Genomic DNA, 11,162 nt, shown 5'->3' with positions numbered 1-11,162 from the left:
TTCTTTACTAGTAGCTCAGTTATTTCAGCACTCTGTTCCTTGGACATGGATTTCATGTGGGAATGGCTGATGCAAATCCAGTCTCTTTACAGTTGTGAGGTCAAGTGCAATTTTTACTAAATCATCCTTGATTTCTCTAAGATGGAAACAGTCTTTTCTACTGCTGGTCCAAAGCCAACAGGGACAGCAGCTTCTGCTTTATCTGAGTAAATTAGTGATGCCATGTGATGTTGTTAGATACTAAACCACTTTGACTTACTAAAACATGAGTTTTAAAACTTGTCAGTGAGATGCAGCTGTGTTTGGGGTGGTGTGTGACATCTGTTCAGCAGTCTGAAATAGCACTGTATCTGAGTCCAGGAGGGAGAGAGAATGCAGCTGGTATTAAAGGACAGATGTACTGAGCCTGTTTTGTGCCTCTCACAGCATCTTGTGATGCACGGGAGGCATATTGTGAGAATTACAGCACGTGCTGCAGGTTTGCATCTTAGAAACGCCACTCTTGGCAAAGATGATGGAAAAAGCCATCTCTCCAGGGGAAAGGGAGCCAAGAATAGGGGCACTGAACAGCCACAAGCTGGGTAGGGAGCAGACAGTGTTTCCTGTAAGCTGCAAACCATTTGCATGAGTCACCTATATGGCTGCACAGCAAATGCACAGGAAGGCTGAGGAAAATGGAGGAAAAAAGCTGTCAGCTTCAGACTGCCTGAAGAATCAGTGAGGACCAACAGCAATGTTATGGCTTAATGCTGTCCTTCCCACAGGTCTCTGCAGCATTCCCATTACCTCAGAAGGTGCTTTTGTGCCTTTCCTCCTGCCACTCAAACCATCCTCAGAAGGGAGCTCTCAACAATAAGTGCTCTGGGCCAATTCACAGGTTGGAGTTTGGCTGTTTTTTTCCCCTCTACGTTTATCACACAGCTCTTTTCTGTGCCTGTTTAGGCTTGGAAGCAGAGCTTGTCCCCTCTTCCTTCTAATAATAAAGCCATGGTGATTAATCAGCTGTTCTTTGTGGGAAGACAGCTCTGATGTAACCTGTGTATTCAAACCCACAGATTTGGTGCCTCTCAATTCCTCTCAATTTGCTTTATGCATCTTGGCTGTTCTCTGCTGGTGTATCTCTGCTCTGTATCTCTTTCCAAGCCCTAAAGCTTTGCCAGGTGTGGCTTTGGCAGGACAGTCAGTGTGGGACCATTGGTAGAAAGCTGCATGTTGGACAAGCCTTGCTTTTTCTCTAGTTTTGCATACAGGAGCTTCGTAGCACTGACATGATGTGATACCCCTGAAGGTGAACTGAACTGGCAGGAATATCCTGCTCACAGTGCAGAACACCTCTGCATGGGAACGCCCATGTGACGGAGGCCAGGCAGGGCTCTGTGCTTACAGGCACAAGAACCGCCCAGGGCTGCCCTGCTCTGCCCTGCCTGGTGTAGGCTGGCAGGGATGAGACCTGGAACATGTTAGCAAGCAAAATACCACCTCCCTGACGATCTGGGAAATCCCTGTGTGCTGTTTGATTCCCAGCAGAGGGCTAGAGAGCAAGACGGAAGGTTAGGAGCCATAGAATGAATTTCTGCCTTGGTGCACCTGGGGAGGTGAAGTGACTGATGAGTCAGCCTGTGAATAGCGTGATTACTGTTCCCAGTTCTGCCTAGCTCTGCCCCTTGGGCCTGTATTGCACTGTGTGGGATCCTGAATGATAGATTGTCTGCAAAAAGATGCCTAATTGGATTTCCAATGGCATTATAAGTGTCATGGCTCTTCTGAAAAGTAGGACAATAAATTGAATCTTGGCACCTTACACACGATTAAGTCTTTGTTGAGTTGAGACTATTAGTGTCTGTGAGTCCACTCGTGGATTTGAAGAGAGTTTCACATTTAAAATAGACTCCTTTTCCTGCAGAGCACTTAAGACACTTTTAAGAACTTCAGTGGGGTTTTATTTTTGGGCACCATTTTTAAAACAGTGCCACAGTCAGACATTTTACAAGTGCTCAAATGCCTGAACAGTGAGGGATGTATTTAAATCTTTTACCTCAGCACTCTCTGCACTTTCCCTTCAGAGCAGATCAATAAAACTGAGATACCCACCTCCAAAGCAGAAATTGCTAATCCTTTATTTTTTTAGTCCTCTAACACTGAGCTCTGGTTTTAGCTAGACAGATTTATACTCAGTGCCTTTATTGAAAGGCAGCACCTTTGCAAACAGTGACTGAGAAGCTTTGCTTTGCAGGAGACGGAGGGATAAACTCTCCCTCCCCTCGCCCCATGTATGTGAACACACTGACTGCATAGGAAACTGGCTAAAAATAACCTAGTTTATGTTTCCATAAGGAATTTATCATTTTAGAAAAAGATAGGACTGCCTGGAATTTAACCTGGAAGGGATAAACAGCTCATATGTTTGGTTGGACACACTGAGCCAATACCTTGAGAAGTCTTTTTCCCAAACAAATACAATCCAGTTAAATACAAGGCACATATTTGATCCTGTGCCAGTGGCACTTGGGGACAGACCTGAGCTACCTTTTAGTCCTGCAAACAACAAACCATAATGCAGACTTGATCAGAGAGGATGGAACATGCTCAAGACATGGGCAAATCCTGAGCAGTACCCCGTTCTGAGACCAGTGTTACCAGTTTGGTTGCTAGTGGTACCTGACCAAATTAATGTTATCATGCTTGTGAGTCACCATATCGTTTGAGCTTCGTTTTGCTTTTTTATAGCACAGATATTTCTGCCTACTTGAAATAAAGGAGATTTTGTCTTTGTTTGCAACTATGAGTGGTAAAAAGTCATTGGATAAATTTTGAAGTTACAAATTATTTTCCTGGCTTTACTGTCCTGCCTGCCTCCTGGATGACTTAACACTTGACAAGGGCTAATTTTTATCAACATAAACATCCTGATTTGCATAGTAGCAAAATAACATTGTGTTAGGAAAAAGCAATGCATTCCTGTGTGGAGAAACCCCACAATTTTTCAAAGTCTGCAGCTCTTTAGTATTAGCCACACATCAGAATTATGTATCTGACTACCATAAAGGATGTGTGATACAGGGGTATCACACAGGGGTATTTCATGCCAAATCTCTGAGAGCTACCCAATATGACAATTACAGGGCCAGGCAGCACATGAAAGGAGATCTTTTTCTTGTGCTTGTGGAAAAGACTGTTTATTGCATTTGGAAGTGTTACCTGTCCAGTGAAATTTGTTACTGTGCTGGGAAACCAGGGAGGCAGACTGGATCTGCATCACCAGCTTTTCATCACCTTTTGGTACCACACAGGGGTAACTTGTTTTCAGCCTTAAATGTCACGGGGAAACTTGTGTAGAGTGAGGAGGACCAGGCTGTAGCAAGTTCAGCAGCTCATCACTGGAGAGATGTGCTACAGACATCTGTGTTAGTAGTTTCATCTACATGCTGATGTGACTCAGCTTGGCCTTACCGGCAGGACAGGCTACCTTAGAGAGGAAGCAACCCTGGCCTGAAGGAACTAATCTGAGGGAAGTGTGTACCTCTCAGGGAGTTTGGAGAGGGTTGTAATGATGGATGTCATCAAACTCATGATTTGGGAATTTTGGGACATTGAAAGAACGCTGAACTGTGTTTAAAAAAGCTTCATTAAAATGAAAAGTTTCACAGTTGACATTATACCTGCCATTTTTGTATTATTTGATCTATTTCCAAATTTCCAGCATTTAATATGCTGTTTTGAAGTTTTCAAATGAAGTGGCAGTCAATGCCCAATGTCAACTTCACAAGGACAGTCTGGAGATAGAACATGGAATAATAGACAGTTACAGTGATTTCTGAGTTTATGGCTTGGATACACAGATGCAGACCAAGGAATTATATAAGTGTTACAAGGAGACTTTATATGAAGCTTTTAATGATCAAAGAGGAGTTTTACTGGAAAATAAGGGAGAAGGAGGTAAATGTTACTTGTATTCTTGACCCTAAATAAATATTGTAAATGACAGAGACCTCTCCCTGTAGTTATTGAGTCAGCTCCTGCCATCTAAAACATTTGAACTAGGGCAACAGAAATATTCGCTCTGCTGTGCGTTATTTGTTGTAACCTTGCACTTGCCCTCCTACACAGGCCTGGCAACATCAGAAACCAAGAGCTACTAGAAGTTTTCTGCATGTGGCAGACTTGATTTGCTTTGTGTAACATCTTTGTGTTCAGCTGTTGATTCTCAATGTGCTGAAAAAATGCCAAATCCACCATCACAAACATCACATCATCTCTCTTCTCAGGGGTCTTTTTTAAGTGGTAATAAAAACTGAGATTAGAGATGCCTCTAGCTGGAATAGCAAGTGCTGTGTTCCTAAAGCTAAGTGAAAATCAGCCTTTTTTTTTCTGAAATTTCTCCTTGCAGTTTTGATTTTAGACGAAATGGAATGTTGACGGAGACAGGCAGACACCTAGAATGGGTCATAGAGCAATTAGCTATGCAGCAGCTGGAGGGAATGGCTGGTACACACAGTTTCCAGGCCCATAACACAGAGTGATCAGTGCAAAAACCCTATACTGTGCTGGTGGTGTACAATCATTAATAAAAGGCAGCTCCTTTTTTTTTTTTTTTTTTTTTTTTTTAAGAAAAACAGTTGCAAGTGAAGTACATATTGAAGAGACTGAGAGGACAAGAATGAGAGGTTTGCTCTCAGCTGAAGTTCATGTGCTCATTAGCCAAGCTTGGGATGATCTGTCCCTTTGCTCAAGGAGTGAAGGACATCCCAGGACAGTGACTTTACACACCAACCAACCATGTCTGAGTGTGTGATGCACGCATTTAAGGTTTGAGCTGCAGGGTGGTTGTTACCTCAGGAGCTTTTGTCCATCTCTAAGAATATTGTCTACAGGTGCAGGAAGCACATTTCCAGATTTCTGGACTGTAGTATAGACATAATTGTATGACAAAGCTCTAGGCTGCTAGACTTCTGATGAAAGCCAACACATTGCAAAGAGGGCTTTTAAAAAAGCCTGAAAAGAAGGAAAACACAAGAAGCCTAGAGTAAAACTGTTTCACTCCTAGGAGGCCTAAAAACAACCTCTAGTGGCTGGTTCTCTCTGCTCTGCCTACTGTATGACAGATAATACTGTAATAATTGTCATGGCATGGACCAAAAATCTGCTAGTTGTCCTTCTGAAAATGGATTTTATAGTGATGTTACCTCTTCTGTTAGCAACAATGAAGCAGTAAATGAGACAAAGAAAAAAAAATGCTGTAGGAAATCGACAGCTTAGTGGAGAAAATGTTGCTGAGCTTGTCAGACAGCTTTGAAGCATGGTAGGTTTATTTTTGTTTTGTCTTTTTTAATAACAAACTTGCCCTAAAACAACCAAGACTGCTTATGATCCTGTACTACAGAATTCCCTTTACCTCAGTGTATGTGGTTGACCCTGGGAAATTTTAACTCCTGTCTAGGTAGATTTGTGCTGCAGTTTTTAAGCCAGCTGCTTCTCAGAGCTGCTCAGTGCTGATTCAGCCTCAGTGGTCACTGGAAGGCAGAGTTATTAAAGGTATGCAGAGCATTCTGTGGGGCTGGAAGGCATGTCACCAAGGAAAGAGTGGTGTTTTTATTATATGAATTAATAACTAGCTTTGGGTTTGCTTCCAGAGCCAGAGCACAATGGAATATTAACAAGGATGTGCCGTTCCTTTAAGCAGGCAAAGGTTTTAAGCAGGAGATTAAATGGTGGTGTGTGGTTGCTGCAACTTGGCTCTGGATACCCATAAAACAAACAGATAAAGAGGATTCCTCTAGCTAAACTGGAAACTCAGGAGATTTCCGGTTCAGCCAAAAAGGGCAACATCTACCAGTGTTATTTAGAACTTGCCATGAAAGGGTATTTTTGTGCAGATGTATTCAGAATAATTATTTTGAATTCTTGTGGATTCATATTCTCAAGAAGACTGACAACCCCAGCATTATTTTGGAATAGCTATTCCACTTTATATTCACATTGCAATTTATTCTGGAGCTATTTCTACAGTTGGTCAGGAATCGCAGGGATTCTTGATGCTGGGCTCACTGTGCTAGTATCACACTGGAAATACCCCCACTCTATCCTTCTGCTCTGTTAGAAGCATTTTTGAGGGAGCTGGAAACAAAAGAGACTTCACACTAATTTAGATTTTGTACAAGACTTTATTATAAATAAAGCTGCATGAGAAGATCTATACAAATTCAACAGTGTCCTGCTATAAAAGCAGCAGTTTAAGTACAGCATTGTCAATCAAGGAAGACCTTAATTTGGAGAGTTCTGGTGTTATTGCCCATCTCAACTGCATTGCCATACTACAGTTTTGCTTCTGAGCTAACGTATTACACACAGACCCCCCATCCTAAAAAAAGACAAGTAATAAATAAAGCTGTTTACTCAGTAGGCTCCTATGAGAGCCAACCCCTCAATGGTCAGCAGCAAAGTTGCTACAGGTGCATAAAGTCTTATTTCTTCACCACAGAGAAAACATTGCAAAGGCTTTGCATTAAAAATGTCTGGTGAACAAGCACCAAATCCTGCTGCTTGAATACTGGATAAACTTTTGGATCCTTTTGCTAAAATACATCTTTATACCCCTCTAAGACCTGTCTATAGAGCAACTTGGAGAGAGAAAAGCCATATTCTGTGGCTGCCACATAGCAGAGTGAACACACAACAGCTCCCCTTAGAAGACATTCAGCTCCTGAACAGCAATAACCTTAGCCCATTTCCTAAAGGCAAATGGCTCCTGAGGCTATGTTGTAGATCAGTGGCTGCTATCAAGCCACCACTAATTCCATTACCTTGACAGAGCCCATAATAAAATATTAAAACCACAAGTTGAGGGTGGAGGGAGTGGTTGGAAAGCAGCAGAAGTTCATCTATTGAATTCACCCAGTTAGCAAATAGCAAGAACAGTACTGAGACACAAGGAAGGGGTGCAGGACAGGCCATTTACCCTTCCCTAGANTAGCACTGACATGATGTGATACCCCTGAAGGTGAACTGAACTGGCAGGAATATCCTGCTCACAGTGCAGAACACCTCTGCATGGGAACGCCCATGTGACGGAGGCCAGGCAGGGCTCTGTGCTTACAGGCACAAGAACCGCCCAGGGCTGCCCTGCTCTGCCCTGCCTGGTGTAGGCTGGCAGGGATGAGACCTGGAACATGTTAGCAAGCAAAATACCACCTCCCTGACGATCTGGGAAATCCCTGTGTGCTGTTTGATTCCCAGCAGAGGGCTAGAGAGCAAGACGGAAGGTTAGGAGCCATAGAATGAATTTCTGCCTTGGTGCACCTGGGGAGGTGAAGTGACTGATGAGTCAGCCTGTGAATAGCGTGATTACTGTTCCCAGTTCTGCCTAGCTCTGCCCCTTGGGCCTGTATTGCACTGTGTGGGATCCTGAATGATAGATTGTCTGCAAAAAGATGCCTAATTGGATTTCCAATGGCATTATAAGTGTCATGGCTCTTCTGAAAAGTAGGACAATAAATTGAATCTTGGCACCTTACACACGATTAAGTCTTTGTTGAGTTGAGACTATTAGTGTCTGTGAGTCCACTCGTGGATTTGAAGAGAGTTTCACATTTAAAATAGACTCCTTTTCCTGCAGAGCACTTAAGACACTTTTAAGAACTTCAGTGGGGTTTTATTTTTGGGCACCATTTTTAAAACAGTGCCACAGTCAGACATTTTACAAGTGCTCAAATGCCTGAACAGTGAGGGATGTATTTAAATCTTTTACCTCAGCACTCTCTGCACTTTCCCTTCAGAGCAGATCAATAAAACTGAGATACCCACCTCCAAAGCAGAAATTGCTAATCCTTTATTTTTTTAGTCCTCTAACACTGAGCTCTGGTTTTAGCTAGACAGATTTATACTCAGTGCCTTTATTGAAAGGCAGCACCTTTGCAAACAGTGACTGAGAAGCTTTGCTTTGCAGGAGACGGAGGGATAAACTCTCCCTCCCCTCGCCCCATGTATGTGAACACACTGACTGCATAGGAAACTGGCTAAAAATAACCTAGTTTATGTTTCCATAAGGAATTTATCATTTTAGAAAAAGATAGGACTGCCTGGAATTTAACCTGGAAGGGATAAACAGCTCATATGTTTGGTTGGACACACTGAGCCAATACCTTGAGAAGTCTTTTTCCCAAACAAATACAATCCAGTTAAATACAAGGCACATATTTGATCCTGTGCCAGTGGCACTTGGGGACAGACCTGAGCTACCTTTTAGTCCTGCAAACAACAAACCATAATGCAGACTTGATCAGAGAGGATGGAACATGCTCAAGACATGGGCAAATCCTGAGCAGTACCCCGTTCTGAGACCAGTGTTACCAGTTTGGTTGCTAGTGGTACCTGACCAAATTAATGTTATCATGCTTGTGAGTCACCATATCGTTTGAGCTTCGTTTTGCTTTTTTATAGCACAGATATTTCTGCCTACTTGAAATAAAGGAGATTTTGTCTTTGTTTGCAACTATGAGTGGTAAAAAGTCATTGGATAAATTTTGAAGTTACAAATTATTTTCCTGGCTTTACTGTCCTGCCTGCCTCCTGGATGACTTAACACTTGACAAGGGCTAATTTTTATCAACATAAACATCCTGATTTGCATAGTAGCAAAATAACATTGTGTTAGGAAAAAGCAATGCATTCCTGTGTGGAGAAACCCCACAATTTTTCAAAGTCTGCAGCTCTTTAGTATTAGCCACACATCAGAATTATGTATCTGACTACCATAAAGGATGTGTGATACAGGGGTATCACACAGGGGTATTTCATGCCAAATCTCTGAGAGCTACCCAATATGACAATTACAGGGCCAGGCAGCACATGAAAGGAGATCTTTTTCTTGTGCTTGTGGAAAAGACTGTTTATTGCATTTGGAAGTGTTACCTGTCCAGTGAAATTTGTTACTGTGCTGGGAAACCAGGGAGGCAGACTGGATCTGCATCACCAGCTTTTCATCACCTTTTGGTACCACACAGGGGTAACTTGTTTTCAGCCTTAAATGTCACGGGGAAACTTGTGTAGAGTGAGGAGGACCAGGCTGTAGCAAGTTCAGCAGCTCATCACTGGAGAGATGTGCTACAGACATCTGTGTTAGTAGTTTCATCTACATGCTGATGTGACTCAGCTTGGCCTTACCGGCAGGACAGGCTACCTTAGAGAGGAAGCAACCCTGGCCTGAAGGAACTAATCTGAGGGAAGTGTGTACCTCTCAGGGAGTTTGGAGAGGGTTGTAATGATGGATGTCATCAAACTCATGATTTGGGAATTTTGGGACATTGAAAGAACGCTGAACTGTGTTTAAAAAAGCTTCATTAAAATGAAAAGTTTCACAGTTGACATTATACCTGCCATTTTTGTATTATTTGATCTATTTCCAAATTTCCAGCATTTAATATGCTGTTTTGAAGTTTTCAAATGAAGTGGCAGTCAATGCCCAATGTCAACTTCACAAGGACAGTCTGGAGATAGAACATGGAATAATAGACAGTTACAGTGATTTCTGAGTTTATGGCTTGGATACACAGATGCAGACCAAGGAATTATATAAGTGTTACAAGGAGACTTTATATGAAGCTTTTAATGATCAAAGAGGAGTTTTACTGGAAAATAAGGGAGAAGGAGGTAAATGTTACTTGTATTCTTGACCCTAAATAAATATTGTAAATGACAGAGACCTCTCCCTGTAGTTATTGAGTCAGCTCCTGCCATCTAAAACATTTGAACTAGGGCAACAGAAATATTCGCTCTGCTGTGCGTTATTTGTTGTAACCTTGCACTTGCCCTCCTACACAGGCCTGGCAACATCAGAAACCAAGAGCTACTAGAAGTTTTCTGCATGTGGCAGACTTGATTTGCTTTGTGTAACATCTTTGTGTTCAGCTGTTGATTCTCAATGTGCTGAAAAAATGCCAAATCCACCATCACAAACATCACATCATCTCTCTTCTCAGGGGTCTTTTTTAAGTGGTAATAAAAACTGAGATTAGAGATGCCTCTAGCTGGAATAGCAAGTGCTGTGTTCCTAAAGCTAAGTGAAAATCAGCCTTTTTTTTTCTGAAATTTCTCCTTGCAGTTTTGATTTTAGACGAAATGGAATGTTGACGGAGACAGGCAGACACCTAGAATGGGTCATAGAGCAATTAGCTATGCAGCAGCTGGAGGGAATGGCTGGTACACACAGTTTCCAGGCCCATAACACAGAGTGATCAGTGCAAAAACCCTATACTGTGCTGGTGGTGTACAATCATTAATAAAAGGCAGCTCCTTTTTTTTTTTTTTTTTTTTTTTTTTAAGAAAAACAGTTGCAAGTGAAGTACATATTGAAGAGACTGAGAGGACAAGAATGAGAGGTTTGCTCTCAGCTGAAGTTCATGTGCTCATTAGCCAAGCTTGGGATGATCTGTCCCTTTGCTCAAGGAGTGAAGGACATCCCAGGACAGTGACTTTACACACCAACCAACCATGTCTGAGTGTGTGATGCACGCATTTAAGGTTTGAGCTGCAGGGTGGTTGTTACCTCAGGAGCTTTTGTCCATCTCTAAGAATATTGTCTACAGGTGCAGGAAGCACATTTCCAGATTTCTGGACTGTAGTATAGACATAATTGTATGACAAAGCTCTAGGCTGCTAGACTTCTGATGAAAGCCAACACATTGCAAAGAGGGCTTTTAAAAAAGCCTGAAAAGAAGGAAAACACAAGAAGCCTAGAGTAAAACTGTTTCACTCCTAGGAGGCCTAAAAACAACCTCTAGTGGCTGGTTCTCTCTGCTCTGCCTACTGTATGACAGATAATACTGTAATAATTGTCATGGCATGGACCAAAAATCTGCTAGTTGTCCTTCTGAAAATGGATTTTATAGTGATGTTACCTCTTCTGTTAGCAACAATGAAGCAGTAAATGAGACAAAGAAAAAAAAATGCTGTAGGAAATCGACAGCTTAGTGGAGAAAATGTTGCTGAGCTTGTCAGACAGCTTTGAAGCATGGTAGGTTTATTTTTGTTTTGTCTTTTTTAATAACAAACTTGCCCTAAAACAACCAAGACTGCTTATGATCCTGTACTACAGAATTCCCTTTACCTCAGTGTATGTGGTTGACCCTGGGAAATTTTAACTCCTGTCTAGGTAGATTTGTGCTGCA

Source organism: Lepidothrix coronata, unplaced genomic scaffold, assembly GCF_001604755.1.
Source record: "Lepidothrix coronata isolate B3197 unplaced genomic scaffold, Lepidothrix_coronata-1.0 Scaffold8, whole genome shotgun sequence".
NCBI classification, from domain to species: domain Eukaryota; kingdom Metazoa; phylum Chordata; class Aves; order Passeriformes; family Pipridae; genus Lepidothrix; species Lepidothrix coronata.
The sequence above is the reverse complement of the archived record's forward strand: the minus strand, read 5'-3'. Positions refer to the sequence as shown.